Source organism: Mustela nigripes, chromosome 2, assembly GCF_022355385.1.
Source record: "Mustela nigripes isolate SB6536 chromosome 2, MUSNIG.SB6536, whole genome shotgun sequence".
NCBI classification, from domain to species: domain Eukaryota; kingdom Metazoa; phylum Chordata; class Mammalia; order Carnivora; family Mustelidae; genus Mustela; species Mustela nigripes.
In genome coordinates, this window is record NC_081558.1 from 179,033,444 (window position 1) to 179,050,601 (window position 17,158).

The window sequence follows — 17,158 nt, forward strand, 5'->3', positions numbered from 1 at the left end:
TTATGCTGGTTTTTATTCTCATTCTGTACAAAATATTGGCACCTACTTCTATAAATTTCCTCCTAAATACTACTCTTCTGCTACAATGTGAAAGCAGCCATATATATCTTGTGTTGTAATGTGAAAGCAGCCACTGACAATACATAAATGCATGAGCTTGTCTCTCACCCAATAAAATATAATTTACAAAAACAAGTGAGGCAGGGAGACGAAGGGATTTAACTCTTAGGCCATAGACTGCTGACCTCTGAACACAGAGGTCATTGCTGATTTTCTATTTACTTGTTCTATCAATTAATTAATTAATTAATTAATTTTAAAAAATAAATGTATAATGTATTTTTATCCCCAGGGGTACAGGTCTGTGAATCGCCAGGTTTACACATTTCACAGCACTCATCATAGCTCATACCCTCCCCAATGTCCATATTCCCACTACCCTTGCCTGTCCCCCCTCCTCCCAGCAACCCTCAGTCTGTTTTTTGAGATTGAGTCTTTTATAGTTTGTCTCCCTCCCAATCCCACCTTCTTTCATTTTTTCTTTTCCTACCCCCCAACCCCCCCACATTGCATCTCCACTTCCTCATATCAGGGAGATCATATGATAGTTGTCTTTCTCCAATTGACTTATTCCGCTAAGCATAACACCCTCTAGTTCCATCCACGTAGTCGCAAAGATTTCATTTCTTTTGATGGCTGCATAGTATTCCATTGTGTATATATACCACCTCTTCTTTATCCATTCATCTGTTGATGGACATCTAGGTTCTTCCAATAGTTTGGCTATTGTGGACATTGCTGCTATAAACATTCGGGTGCATCTTTGTATCTTTAAGATATATACCCAGTAGTGCAATCGCTGGGTCATAGGGTAGTTCTATTTTCAGTTTTTTGAGGAACCTCCACACTGTTTTCCAGAGTGGTTGTACCAACTTGCATTCCCACCAACAGTGTAGGAGGGTTCCCCTTTCTCCACATCCTCGCCAGCATCTGTCATTTCTTGACTTGTTAATTTTAGCCATTCTGACTGGTGTGAGGTGGTATCTCATTGTGCTTTTGATTTGTATTTCCCTGATGCCGAGTGATGTGGAGCATTTTTTCATGTGTCTGTTGGCCATCTGGATGTCTTCTTTGCAGAAATGTCTGTTCATGTCCTCTGCCCATTTCTTGATTGGATTATTTATTCTTTGGGTGTTGAGTTTGCTAAGCTCTTTAAAGATTTTGGATACTATCCCTTTATCTGATATGTCGTTTGCAAATATCTTCTCCCATTCTGTCAGTTGTCTTTTGGTTTTGTTAACTGTTTCTTTTGCTGTGCAAAAGATTTTGATCTTGATGAAATCCCAATAGTTCATTTTTGCCCTTGCTTCCCTTGCCTTTGGCGATGTTCCTAGGAAGAAGTTGCTGCGGTTGAGATCAAAGAGGTTGCTGCCTGTGTTCTCCTCAAGGATTTTGATGGATTCCTTTCTCACATTGAGAGATTCCTTCATCCATTTTGAGTCTATTTTTGTGTGTGGTGTAAGGAAATGGTCCAATTTCATTTTTCTGCATGTGGATGTCCAATTTTCCCCACACCATTTATTGAAGAGGCTGTCTTTTTTCCATTGGACATTCTCTCCTGCTTTGGCGAAGATTAGTTGACCATAGAGTTGAGGGTCTATTTCTGGGCTCTCTATTCTGTTCCATTGATCTATGTGTCTGTTTTTGTGCCAGTACCATACTGTCTTGATGATGACAGCTTTGAAATAGAGCTTGAAGTCTGGAATTGTGATGCCACTAACTTTGGCTTTCTTTTTCATATTCCTTTGGCTATTCAAGGTCTTTTCTGGTTCCATATAAATTTTAGGACTGTTTGTTCTATTTCTTTGAAAAAAAAAATGAATGGGATTTTGATAGGGATTGCATTAAATGTGTAGATTGCTTTAGGTAGCATAGACATTTCCACAATATTTGTTCTTCCAATCCATGAGCATGGAATATTTTTCCATTTCTTTGTGTCTTCCTCAATTTCTTTCATGAGTACTTTATAGTGTTTTGAGTATAGATTCTTTGTCTCTTTGGTTAGGTTTATTCCTAGGTATCTTATGGTTTTGGGTGCAGTTGTAAATGGGACTGACTCCTTAATTTCTCTTTCTTCTGTTTTGTTGTTAGTGTAAAGAAATGCAACTGATTTCTGTGCATTGACTTTATATCCTGACACTTTACTGAATTCCTGTACAAGTTCTAGCAGTTTTGGAGTGGAGCCTTTTGGATCTTCCACATATAGTATCATATCATCTGCAAAGAGTGATAGTTTGACTTCTTCTTTGCCGATTTGGATGCCTTTAATTTCTTTTTGTTGTCTGATTGCTGAGGCTAGGATTTCTAGTACTATGTTGAACAGCAGTGGTGATATGTTCCATCAATTATTGAGAGAATGGTACTGAACTCCCTGAATGTACTTGTGAATATGCTTATTTCTCTTTACAGTTCTATAAATTATTGCTTCATATATTTTGTAGATCTGTTAGGCAAATAAGCATTTAGGAATGTTTTGTCCTCTTGACAAATTGACAGTTTTATCATTGTGAAATGATATTCTTTATCCTCATAATCTTCTTTGCTCTGAAATCTACTTTGCATGGTATTGATATAGCCATTCTCACTTTCTTTGATTATTAATAGCATAGTATATCTCCTTCCACTCTTTTTACTTTTAGCCAATTTGTATCTTTATATTTGAAGTTTATTTTTGTAGGCAGCATGCAGTTGAGGTTTGATTTATAAATCTGACATGACAACTTCCTCGTTGTAATTGGAGTATTCAAAAAGTTTATATTTAATGTGATTATAAGTATGGGTAGGTTTAAATATATCATCCTGTTATTTGTTTTCTATTTGATTCACGTGATCTTTCCTCCCCTTTCCATCTCTTTCTTCCTCTTTTTGGTTTAACTAAACATTTTGTGTGATTTCATTTTACTTCCATTGTTTCTTTAATTGGTTATAACTTATTGTTTTATTTTAGTGGTTGCTTTAGGTTTTACAGTACACATATTTACATAATCACAGTCTACCTTCATATACAGCATAAGAACTTTACAATAGTATACTCCCCGCTCTGCCCTCCTGAACTTTGTGCTATTATGGTCATACATGATACTTTTATATATGTTATAAACTCCACACTGCATTGTTACTATCTTTGTCTGAACAATAAATTAGCTACTAAAATATTTAAATAATTTTTTTAAAACCCTCACTCATATAAATGAATTTAGCATACATGGAGCTCTGCATTCCTCGGTATGGATTATATTCCCATCATTGTTCTAACTGAAGGATTTCTTTTAATACTTCTCATGGCGTGGGATGGTGGAGATCTTCCAGATTTGTATGTCTGAAGATGTCTTTATTTCATCTTCATTTTTGAAACATTTCACTGAGTACAGACATAACTTTTTTTTTTTCCCCCAGCACTTTAAAATTGTTGCTCTACTGGAAATGAAGTAGCAAATAAGGATGAAAATGAGTCAATAGGCTTTTTCAGTTAGGAAGCCACTGATGACCTTTACCAGAGTGTGGATGAAGTTGAAGTACACTGGCTGAAAATGAGAAAAGGGAGACAGCATTATTCTTTCCCATAGTTTACGACAAAGGTAAGGGGAGAGACAATAGTTTCTTCCTGGAGCAGAAGAGAACACTATGGCTAGCAGAAATAATACACAATTTGCCATGTCTCTGCTTGGATTACCATCTGACTGTTAACTCCCCTCCTGGGGCTACTATTTCTGATCCTGTTTCCTTTTGGCTTCTGGTCATTCTTTCCCTGTACAGCTGTACTCTACATTGCTGTGCAATTCCTTTGGAGCTGACAATTCTCATGTCATATACCAGGTACCACAGAGAGGGGATGGCCAGAACTCTTGTGCTATTGGCAGTTTTTATTTCTTCACCTTTAGCCAAATTGATTCTTCAATTGCTTCCTCCTGCTGTCTGTCTCCCAATCTTGAGTTCTGACTCCACTGCTCACTTTCCATTTTTAACTTTGCCTGGACTTTGAGACTAAATTTTCAGCATTGTTTGCTTATCCATAATTGTGTCTCCTTGTTGATCAAGAATGAGGTTCCTTCTGCACACGGCCTTGGGGGTGCTTATCTCAACCCAAATCCAGGGCCAATGCTGGTGACTGAAGGTATAGGAGTGAAACCATACATTAGGTTGTTAACCTACAGTTCTGGATCACCTCTTTGGTAAAGCCATGGTCATTTCATGCCCAAATTAAAGTCCTCCATGGCCAGCCAACCCGGCACTAGAAGTAGAACATTACTCTAGTACTTGGAATCTCTGGGCTCATTAACCATTAACAGAGACTGGGACAGAGCTGTTGGCTCTGCATTCAAAGGTTCAACCCCCACACTTCTGCAAGCCCTCAGAATTTGAATTACTCTAAAGCAGGCGCCTGCTAAAGCATTTTCCCAGCAGTTCGGCCCTGCTTTTTTCTAATCTCCTATGAGATGACCTGGGAAGTGTGCATAAGGCAATTTGCTGAATACTAAGGTATTATGATTGAGGAAAACACTTGGGCTCTAGTTTCAACTGCAACATGATTTGGCTGCCTTTTTTTTTTTTTGTGGAATGTCATTTTTACTTGAAAGGGTGACTGGCAGACAGACCACGGTTATTCAGATATGGGCATTTGGCAGATATTCTCTCAAAAATAAATGAAATGAGATTGTCAGTTCAAAGAAATCAACTGAGAGTATTTGTTGCCAATGATAACTTTCAAGTTTTCAAGCAAGGGAGAACACTTTATAGTAAAGGGATTTGCTTTAGTATTTTTCCTACTTCACTTTTCTCTTTATCCAAATTCAAGGCCAGAAAACAGCCTTCAACGACATGACTTGCCTCATACGGTGTTTAGCATTTGAGATGATTCACTTATATAATTTTTGTTGTGGTAAAGGAGCTATTTCCTGTAAAATAGGATTTCAGTGCCAAGAACTACACTTTTAAAATGTAATTTAGCAATTTTATTATCTTACCAGTAAGGGGCAGCAGATAACAATGTTTGTTTGAAATACCTTAAGTTATTGGACCCGTCTTCTCATTCTTTTGCTTCATGAATATTTCTCTGACCCCCTTCCTTCTCCTCTAAGTGATGCTGAGCCAGAAGGACAGAGGGTGAGAGAGACATCCAAAAGTGAAAAAGAGTAACAATTACAATTCTAAGAAAAGGATAATTCTCTGCCAGTCCTTTGTGTTGGCAAATGGTGGATCTCTTACTATTTCTAAGTTGGGTCGTTAGTAATTGCCACATACCAAGTTAAGTACCCACAAAAATTACCCATGGTCCATTAATGAGGAGGAAAGGGTGAAGGTAATATTTTGCCTTTTTGCTTGCATATCTTAAAAAAGACTTGTTTTTCCGCTAAGCTTCAGTCATCTAGTTTTTTAAAATTATTTCATTATAATGAGTATTTATTGAGCATGTGCCATAAACCAGGAGCCATTTTATGTACTGAAGACAAATGATAATCAAAACCAACACAAGACCTGTCCTCCTGGTGCTTTCTATTTAGTTGGGGACAGTTAACCAAACGAAGAAAGGGACCAGGTAGAAATGCAGACTGGGGGCCATTCTGAACTCCAAGCATGAAAATTGAGGAAGATGCTAGCAAAAGGGTGGACAGATGCCAAGTTCTAGCACTGGTAAGATTTCTTCAGAAATCTCTTTTGAATCTTTCATTGTTTTTTTCCCCCCAATCACAGATGCTAGCAAGAAAAATGTTACTTTGTTTTGTTTTTTTGGTTTCTGGATAAAAATCTCTATCTTAAGACCCTATTCTGTCAGAAGGATAAAGCTTAACAATTTCCAAGTAAATGTAATTGCTCCATGGATATCTGAGTATTTCACATCTTACTCAAATTCAGAATCTGCTCTCCACCATATTCTTTTGTCCCAGGTTTGGGAAACTAGATCAACTTCTCTTGCTTGATCTGTCTCAATGCTGTTATAATCTTTGGTGTGCAGTTCATTTTATGTATTTTATATGGTACTCACACATTCTCTCTCCATGCTGACATAATTTTCAAGATGTGATCTAAGCGGCCCTCAGTGTCCCTGAAGGCAGCTGGTTGGCTCTCTCTTTCTCACTTCCAAGACCTATCTCCTATCTTGGATCTTTGGCGAGAACTCTCATGTTACCCCTGGCCACGGGATGCTCATTGGGCAGACATCAGTCCTCTTCTACCCCTATAGCTTATGCAACTATATTACAGAGATTCCCACTGAAGTCTTCTAAAATGGAAAACTCTGGGAACTCCTGGATGCTAAGGCTTCCAGAAGGAAAGCAAGCTCAGAAATCCTTCACTTTCAGGTCCCCTGAATAAATTCTGCATATCTATTAACCAGCTCCATACTTTGTAACTCAAAATATGTTTGACTTACTGAGACAAACATGTTTTACAATTTCTTCTATGTTAGGGATTCCTGGGTGGCACAATCAGTTAAGCAACCAAGCAATCAGCTCTTGGTTTTGGCTCAAGTCTTGTTCTCAGGGTCATGATTGAAGGTCGTAAGATTGAGCCCAGTGCTGGGCTCCACCTTCAGCACAGAGTCTGCTTGAGACTCTCTCCCCCTCTCCCTCTGCTCTCACTCTCTCTCTCTCTCAATCTGTAATAAATGAATTTTTTTAAAAAATTTCTTCTATGTTATAATGAGGCTTCTGAATTTGAAGGCCACTATTTAGCATTTATTCCAGAGAAACTGACTTGAATGAGAATCTACTGATGAAAAGAAAATTCAGAGGAAAGTAATGTAACAAGTAATGTTTCACATATTGACCAATATGTTCAACTACTGGTTATTTAAGAATAAAAACCAAATGGCATGTAACTTCTACCCCAAGCACATTTCTCTTTCTTTCACTGCTACACTCAAAAGAGAAGTCTCAATTTATTGGTCATCTAACAAGTGACAGTTACCAGTCATATAGCATCTATGCAATAGAGATAGAATTTTGAGATTTTATGAGCATTCTTGTGTTAAGTTTACTTTGGAATGTAGGGAGGGTTGTTTCTTCTGGACTTCTAATGTATCTGTGAGTTTAAAAATTAGCCTGCAGAGGGCAGCAGACAGTAGTGGAAAAAAAACCCGTGCTTTAAACCTTAGGCTTGGAGAAGCAGTTGATTATGAATAAAGAATGAATGTTATTTCACATTATTTAAAATCAATACTGAACAATTTTCTTGAAATAAGGAAGACTTTTGTGCCTACTTAAAAAAAATAAGTGGCAAGTTGGTTGTTAATGAAAAAGAAGTAGTCAAATTTATTTTTGTTAGCTTTGTATTCCTCTGGTATTTCTAGACCCTTTTTTCCAGACAATCAAGGACCTAGTCACTGCCTCTAGATACTGAGGTCTCCCAGTGGGCAATCAGGTAAGTCCAGCAGCCAGAATTACATCTCCTCCAACAAAAAAATTATCCTGCATTTCGCTCCTTCTTGTGTTTTCTTTTATGGGTAGTGATAATTTATAAAGAATAACTACCCTTGTTATATGCACATTATCCTTCATAGATATATATTACTAAAACCTAATTATCTAAAATTAAACTATTCATTAAAAGAATACTTTTCATTTTCTGATGGCATTTTAAAGTAAGTTCTGCTTGGCTAAGGACAGTGAAAATGAAGCAAGATTCTCCAAAATGTAGGCCAATATCAACTAATGACAAAAACTTACAAAAGGAGGGTGGTTGTGGTAAAACCCACCACCAGCAACACAACACATAAAAGGTCACAACCCAGTACCATAAATGAGAAGAAATGGGGTCAGAGCAAGAAACAGAAAATATTGTCATATTGTGTTAGATCTCCTAAACCTGCCATTCACTTCCCAGAAGAATTATTAGGGAAAAGGAATCCAGAGCATCCTGAAAATTCTCACTAACGTCACTTAATTTAGAAATACGCAGACTGAGGTGTTAAGTTGCCCTAACAAAATTGAAGGGGAGATCGGCAAAAATTCAATCCTAACTACATCCTTGAGAATTCGCTGGAGATAGGAAGGGCCAACCGGCTTGCTACATTTAATGGAAGTGTGGAACACTGTAATGGCAGCCAATCCAACAAGCCACTCATGACCGAATCTTAGAAGGGAACTCAGATGCCAGATCTATAGCAAGTGTAACTCCCCTACAATAGGGCTTACCCCAGTCACCCCTGCATGCTCAGCCTATCCCCCTCCCACCATGCCTACATGCTCCTGCACCTCTGCTACCATCTCGACCGCTCAGCCCCACCCCACCATGATCCCTGTGTGCTAAGCCTGCACCCTGCCATCCCTGCATGCTCAAATGCTTGAAGAGAAGGCCAGCTGGTTTTAGATTAGATGCCAAGTGATTCAGGGAAAATGATCTACTTTGTTTTGAACTGGGAGGTAGTTCATGATAAATGTGATCCAGGTAAAAATAAATCACATGACAATTAATGAAACTACAGTAGAGTATAAAGGAAAAAATCCAAAGAAGGAAGACAGGAAAGAAAAACAGAATAAAGAAAGAAAGGGAGGGAGGAAACAAGGAAGAAAGAGACTTATGGTTCATATTGTGCAAAAGTCTGGATGTAGGCATCACTCACAGTACAGAGGCAGAATCCCTATTAGTGTTTTGTGCTATGTAATAACATAGTAACAAAATATAACTCAATAAAAGAAGCGCTAAAAACCAAGATGATTAGATTAATGGGTTGAAAGGAGATTTCAGAGACAAGAAAACAACCCGAGAACTGACCCATAATTGTCAATTTAACAAATAAATCATAATATCAGCAACAGCAAAGGACAAAATGATAATAAAGGAAGGGCTTGAGATAACTCTAATGAATGCAGAAGAAAAAACACGTTTAAAACAATTTTTCAAGTACCTGAGTACTCAAGTACTCAACACTGAGTACCTGATCTTATTGCTGAAAACAACTGCAATTGCTGACTAAAAATATTTTTAAAAAATTTAAATGTGTGCAAATGCTGGCAAAAGAGGTAACTTCTGCTTAGGCCAAAAATGAGTTAAAGCCAGGAACTCTGAGATATAAGTAAGACACTGAGGTTGGCTTTTTGCCTTACTGGCATGTGCTGAGCTCAAAAGCACAAATTTTTGAGTTTTCAAGGATGGAAGGCAAAAGCAAGACCTCACCCAAGTTAGGGATTATATTATGGGACCCCTTTTAAAATAAAACTGAAACCCCAAAATGTTATACTTCCACTTTAAGAGCGAAGCAGAATATACACCCTGACACCAGTCCAGAACTGACTAAAAAAAACCTCTGCTCATCTTGCAACTTGAACATTGAACCTTGATTCTGACTGGATTTCTCCTAAAGAATCATAACCACCATCTGTCTTCCATTTAAGTTTGTATCCTGAATTCACACCATCTGGTATTACGAAACACACATACACAAGTAAAAACCTCAAGTCAATAATTTAAACTGAAACAGCACTGATAATGCCTATGGATGCCTAACAAAAGCAAATGGTAATCCTCCCAGGAAGAAATCCTCCCAGGCCTCAAAAAATTTCTGCTGATTAAGTTCAAATGAAAATGAGAGCCCAAAGGAAAGAGAGAGGAAAGAAAAAAAAAAAAAAAAATCAATAAACAGACAAACAAGGCATCATGAATGAGAGCAAGCATAAAGGTGCAAAGTCTTCAGATACAGGAATCATCAGATGGAAAAAAATAAAAATAAGTTTATTTAAAATGTTTCAAAAAATAAAAAACCATAAAATCATAAGTAAGGAGTAAGTAGATGTGTAAAAAACCCAAGGCTTCTAGAAATAATAGTAATAATAATAAAAGATAATAGAAATTTTAAACTCAATAGATGGTTTTATCTGAAGTGTGTACCTACAACTGAAGCCCAGGGATACAGGGAAGTAGAAAATATGAGAGAGGAAGGACAGAATAAGATGGTGTAACATCGATGTAACTAGAATTCGAGAAGGAGGGTGGGGGATGGGGCAGGGGGCTATACTTGAAAATAGTGATTGAGAACCTCTACACAACTCCTGAGAGCAAAGCATCAGAACCAGGAATTCCAATAAAGTCTGAGGAGGGGGGCGCCTGGGTGGCTCAGTGGGTTAGAGCCTCTGCCTTGGGCTCAGATCATGATCCCAGGGTCCTGGGATCGAGCCCCGCATCCGTTTCTCTGCTGAGCAGGGAGTCTGTGATCTCTGTCTGTCAAACAAATAAATAAAATCCTTAAAAAATCTGAGGAGAAAAACTTAAATCCAAAGTGAAGACCCACCCTCGTTAAACTGTAGGTCACTTAAAGAAAAGAAAAAAGGAAAAGGGGAAAGAATCTTTAAAGTTATGGCAGTTTTTATCAGAGGAAGAGATTTATCCAAATCTTTTTTTTTTTTAAGATTTTTATTTACTTAACACACAGAGAGATCACAAGTAGGCAGAGAGGCAGGCAGAGAGAGAGAGTGGGGGAAGCAGGCTCCCTGCTGAGCAGAGAACCCCATGCGGGGCTCGATCCCAAGACCCTGAGACCATGACCCGAGCCCAAGGCAGAGGCCACCCAGCCCACTGAGCCACGTGGGGCCCCCCAAATCGAATTTTCTTCCGTGTTTCCAAGTCTGCTGGAGAAACCCACGCAGGGGTAAATCCTATTCCTGAATAAATCTTCTCTTCATATATATGTGTGTGTGTATATATATAGTTATTTGCAAAAGTTTTAGCCATTTTAGTTGGCACATGTACGATTCCTTTCAGACCAATGTCAAGACGTGATACGAGCGCCTGTATCTTCAAACAGGCAAATGTATTTCAATCGTGCTGCTATCACGCAGCGAAATTCAGCTGAGGTACACTGACAAAGATACGGTTTGCTCTGAAGACTCAACAAAGAAACCCACCGTGTGGTAAAACGGTTACCTCAAGCTGCGTAGTGGAAACAAACACCCCGGGCACTGGGCCGTCAAATTAGCTGTGCGCGAACCCTGTCGCGGTGGGCGAAGCGTCGCAGTCGGCGCACTCCCAACACCCCGCGAGGCCTGGACTGCGCATGCTCCCAGTATCAAGCCCGCGGTCTTTTCGGAATCGTGCCAAGCCCCACAGCCAACGCCAGGGGGCAGATGTGGTCGTGGGCTCTCCGTCTGCAGAAGGACAGACTTTTGGTCCTAGATTCCATTGAATAGACCTCAGCAATCAAGTTGCTGGAAAATGCCACTATCTAAATCGCAGGTGTGTACACGAAATTGATACTGTAATAGAAAGAAGGAGAAGGGGACGGGAGAGGGGAGGAGGAGAAAAAGAAACAAAGCCCAACTGAAACCAAACAAACCCACACCTCTCTAGAAGTACCACAAATATTTTGGAATAGGTGTAAATGTTTGTGTTTTCCCCCTATTATTTCCTTTTGATATGGTTTGCTTAATAATTAATGAAGATATATCTTTGTGGAATATGTGCAAACATTTTTCTTTGACTGGCACTGTAAGCTCTGTAAGTGCAAACACTTCCTTCCCTTCGTGCTTTATTTTGAGAGAGAAAAGTTGAAAGAAGCTGTTTCTCCAAACCTGATACATAATTCATGATTACACTCAAAACTGTTCTTGAAAGATTGGAACTTGGAATAAAACAAAGCAGGGAGGAGGAAAACTCCCATTGTTCTTTTCCATCCTCCCTCGGATGCTATTTAGTAACAGTATTTCGGGAACTACTTTTTACTGATTTTTTTTTTTTTTTAAATTTAGGAAAGTAAAATAAATTGCTTTTGTTCTAAACAGTGTTTAAAAAATGAGAACGTTAATTCTTTCAGTGAAACAAGGTGAAGGGCCGTAAGGGAAATTGTTCCGCGTTACGTGGTCAAATAAGAGAGACTCTATAACTCAGGCTTCCACAAACACTATGAAAAAACATGTGGACACTTAAAAACTCCATGTCTGTGGCATATTTTTAATTCTTCCTTTGTGGTTTTTTAAAAGTAGAATGCTATTGGATATTTTGAAATGATAAAGTGAAAACCAACACTCATTAGTTGAAGAATATGGTTTATTTCACATTTTACTATGTTTTTAGGCTAAGCAACATTCCAGCAGACATTTATTTTTATGACCCTCTTAACAGCAACAAACTGAGTAGACTTTCATATTTCATAGACTATTAAAATTCATGTCTGAACATTTTCTGTAGTTTGGGCACTTGCTATTAAAATGTTAAACAAGTGGTTTTCATGTCTTTTTTTTGTACTAAAGATAATAACTACTATATATTGTTTTACATTAATGGGAAGATTTGGAGGAAAAAAAATGCATTTGAAGTGTTGGCTCAGGGTTAATAGTGTACACACACAATTCTAGTTCAGCCGTAACTCAATGGAAAATACAACCATAAGAAGTCAGTTATGCAATCTGAGCCCCCAGATACTTTGTTTATGACATACTAGGAGAACAGGAAAAATGACAGAAAATTCCTAATGCATGCATGCATTTATAATTAATTATTTTGTAGAAATATGACAAGTAGAAAAGATAGAATTTAAACATTTAGGTTTGTAAGAAGACATAATAGAAAGGAAGATCAAGCTTAATGCCAAAAGTCACTGCTGTTTTGTATTTTGAAATGTCAGCATAAATGAAAACACAAGAGATAAAGATATGATATGGACTTGTAATTCACCCTTTATTCCCTTTTTTACAAGTAGGTAATTAAAACCAGAGTTTATGAATCTAAGGACAACATGACAGATATAGGATGGTGAGGTAGGTGTGGGCTCCAATTACTTATTACCTCTTTCAAGATGCTTGACTAAGTGAAAGTGAAGAAATGTTGTTTCTCCAGCTTTTAAAAATATACAGAATGATTTCTAGAATTCTCCAGGGGGAACTGTTCTTTTTGAGCTGAAGATTATATCGCAGTTTGTACTTAACTGCCGAGATATTTCCTCTTCTAAAATACTATCCTCTTTTCATCCACATACAAATTGTGAAATGGAATGGGACTGGGGCCCGGGAGGGTATATGAACATGAGCGACTTCACGTCAGGCAGGCTGAAAGCCAATAGCTGAGATTTAATATGACCAAGCATATTTATTTGTAAGTGTTTTAGAATCACAATGGAAATATTGTCTTTAGAAAGAGGTAATTTAAAACATTTTCTATAGTGCATATATGATTTATAATGTATCCTTACCACATAGCTTATTGAAAATTATCATTATGCATAGATAGTTCCAAAAAATTAGTGTTCTATGTATTTCATTATTTTATTGTGAGTAATATACTACCTAGTCATTGGAAAAAAAGGGTTAGTTTTCTACTTTCAGCACACACATTACCTATTAGTTTCCTTTTTGATAAAAATCCATTGGGATTTCTTTTTGTGAAATTTAGGAATAACGATAAATCCACTGTTTAACTGCATTTCAGTTACTTGTACCCAGTGAAATGGATTGGATTTACTTAGAAAAGAAGATTGGCTTTTAACGATATTTGAAACAAGTACAGAAGGAATATAAAGAAATGAACATTAAAAAAAAAAAAGAAATGAACATTTGTCCTTCAAGTAACTTACTACTTTTAGTTGATATAAAAACCAAGCACTCATGAAGAAATTAGTGATATTCAGAACAGACAAGGAATTAGTGAAGACAATACTCTGTCTTTACAATATTGAAACTGAATACAAATTCAGTCTAAGGAAGATGTGGAATTTATTCTGTGCTTTGAACGATAAGCTGCTTAAACACCAAGGAAGTATAGTGCACTTCAGGGGGAAAAAAAAAAAAAAGCTAAAAGAGCCATGGAGCCATGGAGGAAAGAATGAACAGACATATTGCAAGGACAGGGAAGAAAGGGGGACCAGGTTAAAGATGAGAGCCTTTGTTGGGCCTTGGTAGGATAAGGGGAAATAAGGTTTTCTAGAGGGTATCTTTGTTATTAATACTCAGGCCTTAAGACCCAAGCAAGGGAGGCTGGGTGCAGTGTCATAAACCATAGGGATCCATTATAGAGTAGTTTAAATTTTAATATTCTTATTATAAATTAGTAATCTTTTTCTTACACTCAGTAGAGCCAAAAATTAAGCCTGGCGGCCTTGTTTTCATCAACTTAGAATTCTTGTTTCAATCTAAAGTTTCTCCTGTAGTGTTTAAAAGATTAAAAAAATAAAACCCTAATCCTGAAACATACGGGAAATCACCTCGGAATCTATTGGTTGAAGAAATTAGTGCTGGAATAATTGTAGTGATGATTTTAATAAGGTAGGAGGATTGCATTGCATCCTTCTAGAAAGCTCAACATGTTTTTGATGATGTCAGGCTTTTGGTAAGAGGAATGCCAGAATAGAGGAAGGAAGTTGAGGCCGTATAGGGTAGCATTTCTGTAGCTGCAGAGAGGGCTGTTTGGAATTACGGCTCTACCCAGGATAGAGCTTCCAGGGGGAGCCAGGAGCAGGAGGCCATCATGCACTTGCTCCTCTCCAGACTCACATACAACGTAAAAGACCAGTTGCCATGTCAAATGCACTTTGACTCTTTCCAGACCTACCATAGAGAAGAAGAATGCTCATTTACATTTTGTAGTCCTTCAGGATTCTTCAAGAGTGTTGGTTTTATTTCACTCTATCCCCTTAGCCTTTGACTAATGTGAGGCAAGAAGGGTAGATGGAACTTGCTCAGCATCAAGACTATGATTAGCAGAATCAGGGCTCCCATTTTCTCCTTTGCTGATTTCAAATCTAGAGAGTTTTCTGCTCCTCTGAATTGCTGCTTCATATATGTTGAAAAGCTTGTATTCTTTGCCCTAGTAGAATTTAAGTAAATACTGACTGAAAATAGATTTTAGTAGGTAATTTTTCCTCCTCACTGAATGCTTTATAATACACTCAGCAATGCTGATGTGACTTTTACTTCTGTTCAGTTTTATATTAGGTGCTTCTCATGTAGTCACAAAGTAGTTTTCTCGATTCTGATGGGTCCTCTACTAGTGAAATGGTGGTAAAATTTCATTTTGAGTTATTAACTCTGTTCCACAAAACACCTAACTAGCTGAGAGCTTTCAAGCAGTCTTTAGGAAAGTTCCATGCTCCATCTTTGTTACAATAGGTGGAGAATCTTGCTGAAGACTCAGATTTTGGCAGCTCCACTTTGGACTCACACACTTAAAATCTCTGGACTCTGACCCTAGCCTCTCAGGTAATTCTTAGGCACGCTGGTTTTACAAATCTGATACTAGAATTACTCTTCTGCCTTTCTGTTAAAATATCTCCCTATCCTCCACTTCCTCCTTCATCTTCAAGCTCAACATGTGCTGTGCTAAAGAGAATATATATATATATTATATATATATTTTTTCCTAGTTCAGTCCTTCTTAACATCTGCAAAGTCTCTCTCTCTTCCTCTACTAGGGTCATAGATCCATTTGAATCATAGCCAAGACAACCAACACAAGGAGGAAATTGTTGATGTATACATGTGTGGAGGGGGGTGGGGATGAGCAAAATTTTTATTTATTAAGTGGATTGGGGTAAAGGAAATCTCAAAGCAGGAGACCCAACAACATAATACATTATAATAATTAATAATGATTCAATATAAAATATGATGATACAATAAGTATACTTTTTAGGAGTGAATATCAATTACATATAAATTAGGAATATTCATAGAACATCATGAAAAGGCTATTGGTGAGACTAGGAGGAAAGACACAGCAAACTTTGCTGTGTGGACATAAATCAATAAGGTCATTTAGTTGCCCTTGCAGAGGTGGAAACTCTCCAAGGTAGAAATCAGACCTGTGACTAAATGCCAGATTTACTGAAAGGCTGCTTGGACAAGACATTGTTGTTTACTATTGATAAAGAGATTACACATTTTTTTTCCCTCAGAATTTTTATGCTTCCTGGCATAAGTAGAGAGTATAAATTCTGAAAAATCTTTATCTTTGCCGGTGGGTTTCAAGTACTACTATCATGTTTTATACAGAGAAGACGTCCTATATCAATAACCACACATTTATTATAATGTTGGAAAACATTTTTTTCAACAACAACTTCATTTTAAATAATGGAGAAAACATATTGATTCATAAGACCAAGAAAAACTACCACAATATCATAAGAAAATATTACTTTATTCATGTCAAAAATATTAACTTGCCTTTAGAGATATCTTCTGGTGAATAAAGGTCTGAATGTGATCATTTGAGTTTATTAGGAGGATATTAGGAACACATTCTCTGAAAGGAATGAATGGGGACACATTCTGAATTGAACATGATTGTTTCTGAAGGACTTTAGAATATAATAAGGAAAAATCCTTCAGTCCTTGCTCTGCAATATAATAAACCCGATTCTCTGACTGTAAGTCAAGAAAGCTCTTGTCTAAATTCACGAGGCAACTATTCATTCCTTGATGTAGAGGAAAGCATGTCAACAAGAAGCATACAAGCTCCCTTACTTTCATGATATTTGATGTGAGAATAACAGCAAAAAAAAAAAAAAAAAAAAAAAAAATTAAATTTCCTTACAACTTAACTGCTTATTGTCAAGTAACTGAGACAGGCAGAATGACCTTCCTCCAGGAGCTCAACTAACTCATTGTTAACACTTGTACACTTTGGTAGAGGCAAAAGGCAACCTTAGCTGATGTTAGCCCTACCTCTAGGATTGTGTAAGTCTTTAACTTATGAAAATCCCTTTGGAGACTTCCTTTATCTCTTTTCCCCCAAGAAGTATGTTAGCAACCCTACTCCAAACATATGGCCCACAGATACACATCCGAAGGTCTCATGACTAAGGTTTTAGCAGACAGTAGTGAAAGACATTATTTTAATTACAGCTAGCCCCTCAAAGTCCTGAAAGCCTTGCTTCTAAATTCCTTAAAGATTTACAATTTCCCTAAACCCTTCCCAGCTTGAAAGTATATAATCAGCTGACCCTCACAACCCCAGTGCAGCTCTTTCTGCCCACGGGTCTTGTCCCCATGCTTTAATAAAACCACCTTTTTTGCATCGAAGACATTTCAAGAACTCTTTTTTTGATCGTTTGCTCTCGAACAATATTTCACATCAAAATTTGGTAGAGCAAGACAACACATTTTCTAGTAATTGGCTTTCAATTAATATTTCATTTTTGTTGTTGTTGTCTGTTTTGACAAAATTTTGTTTTTCT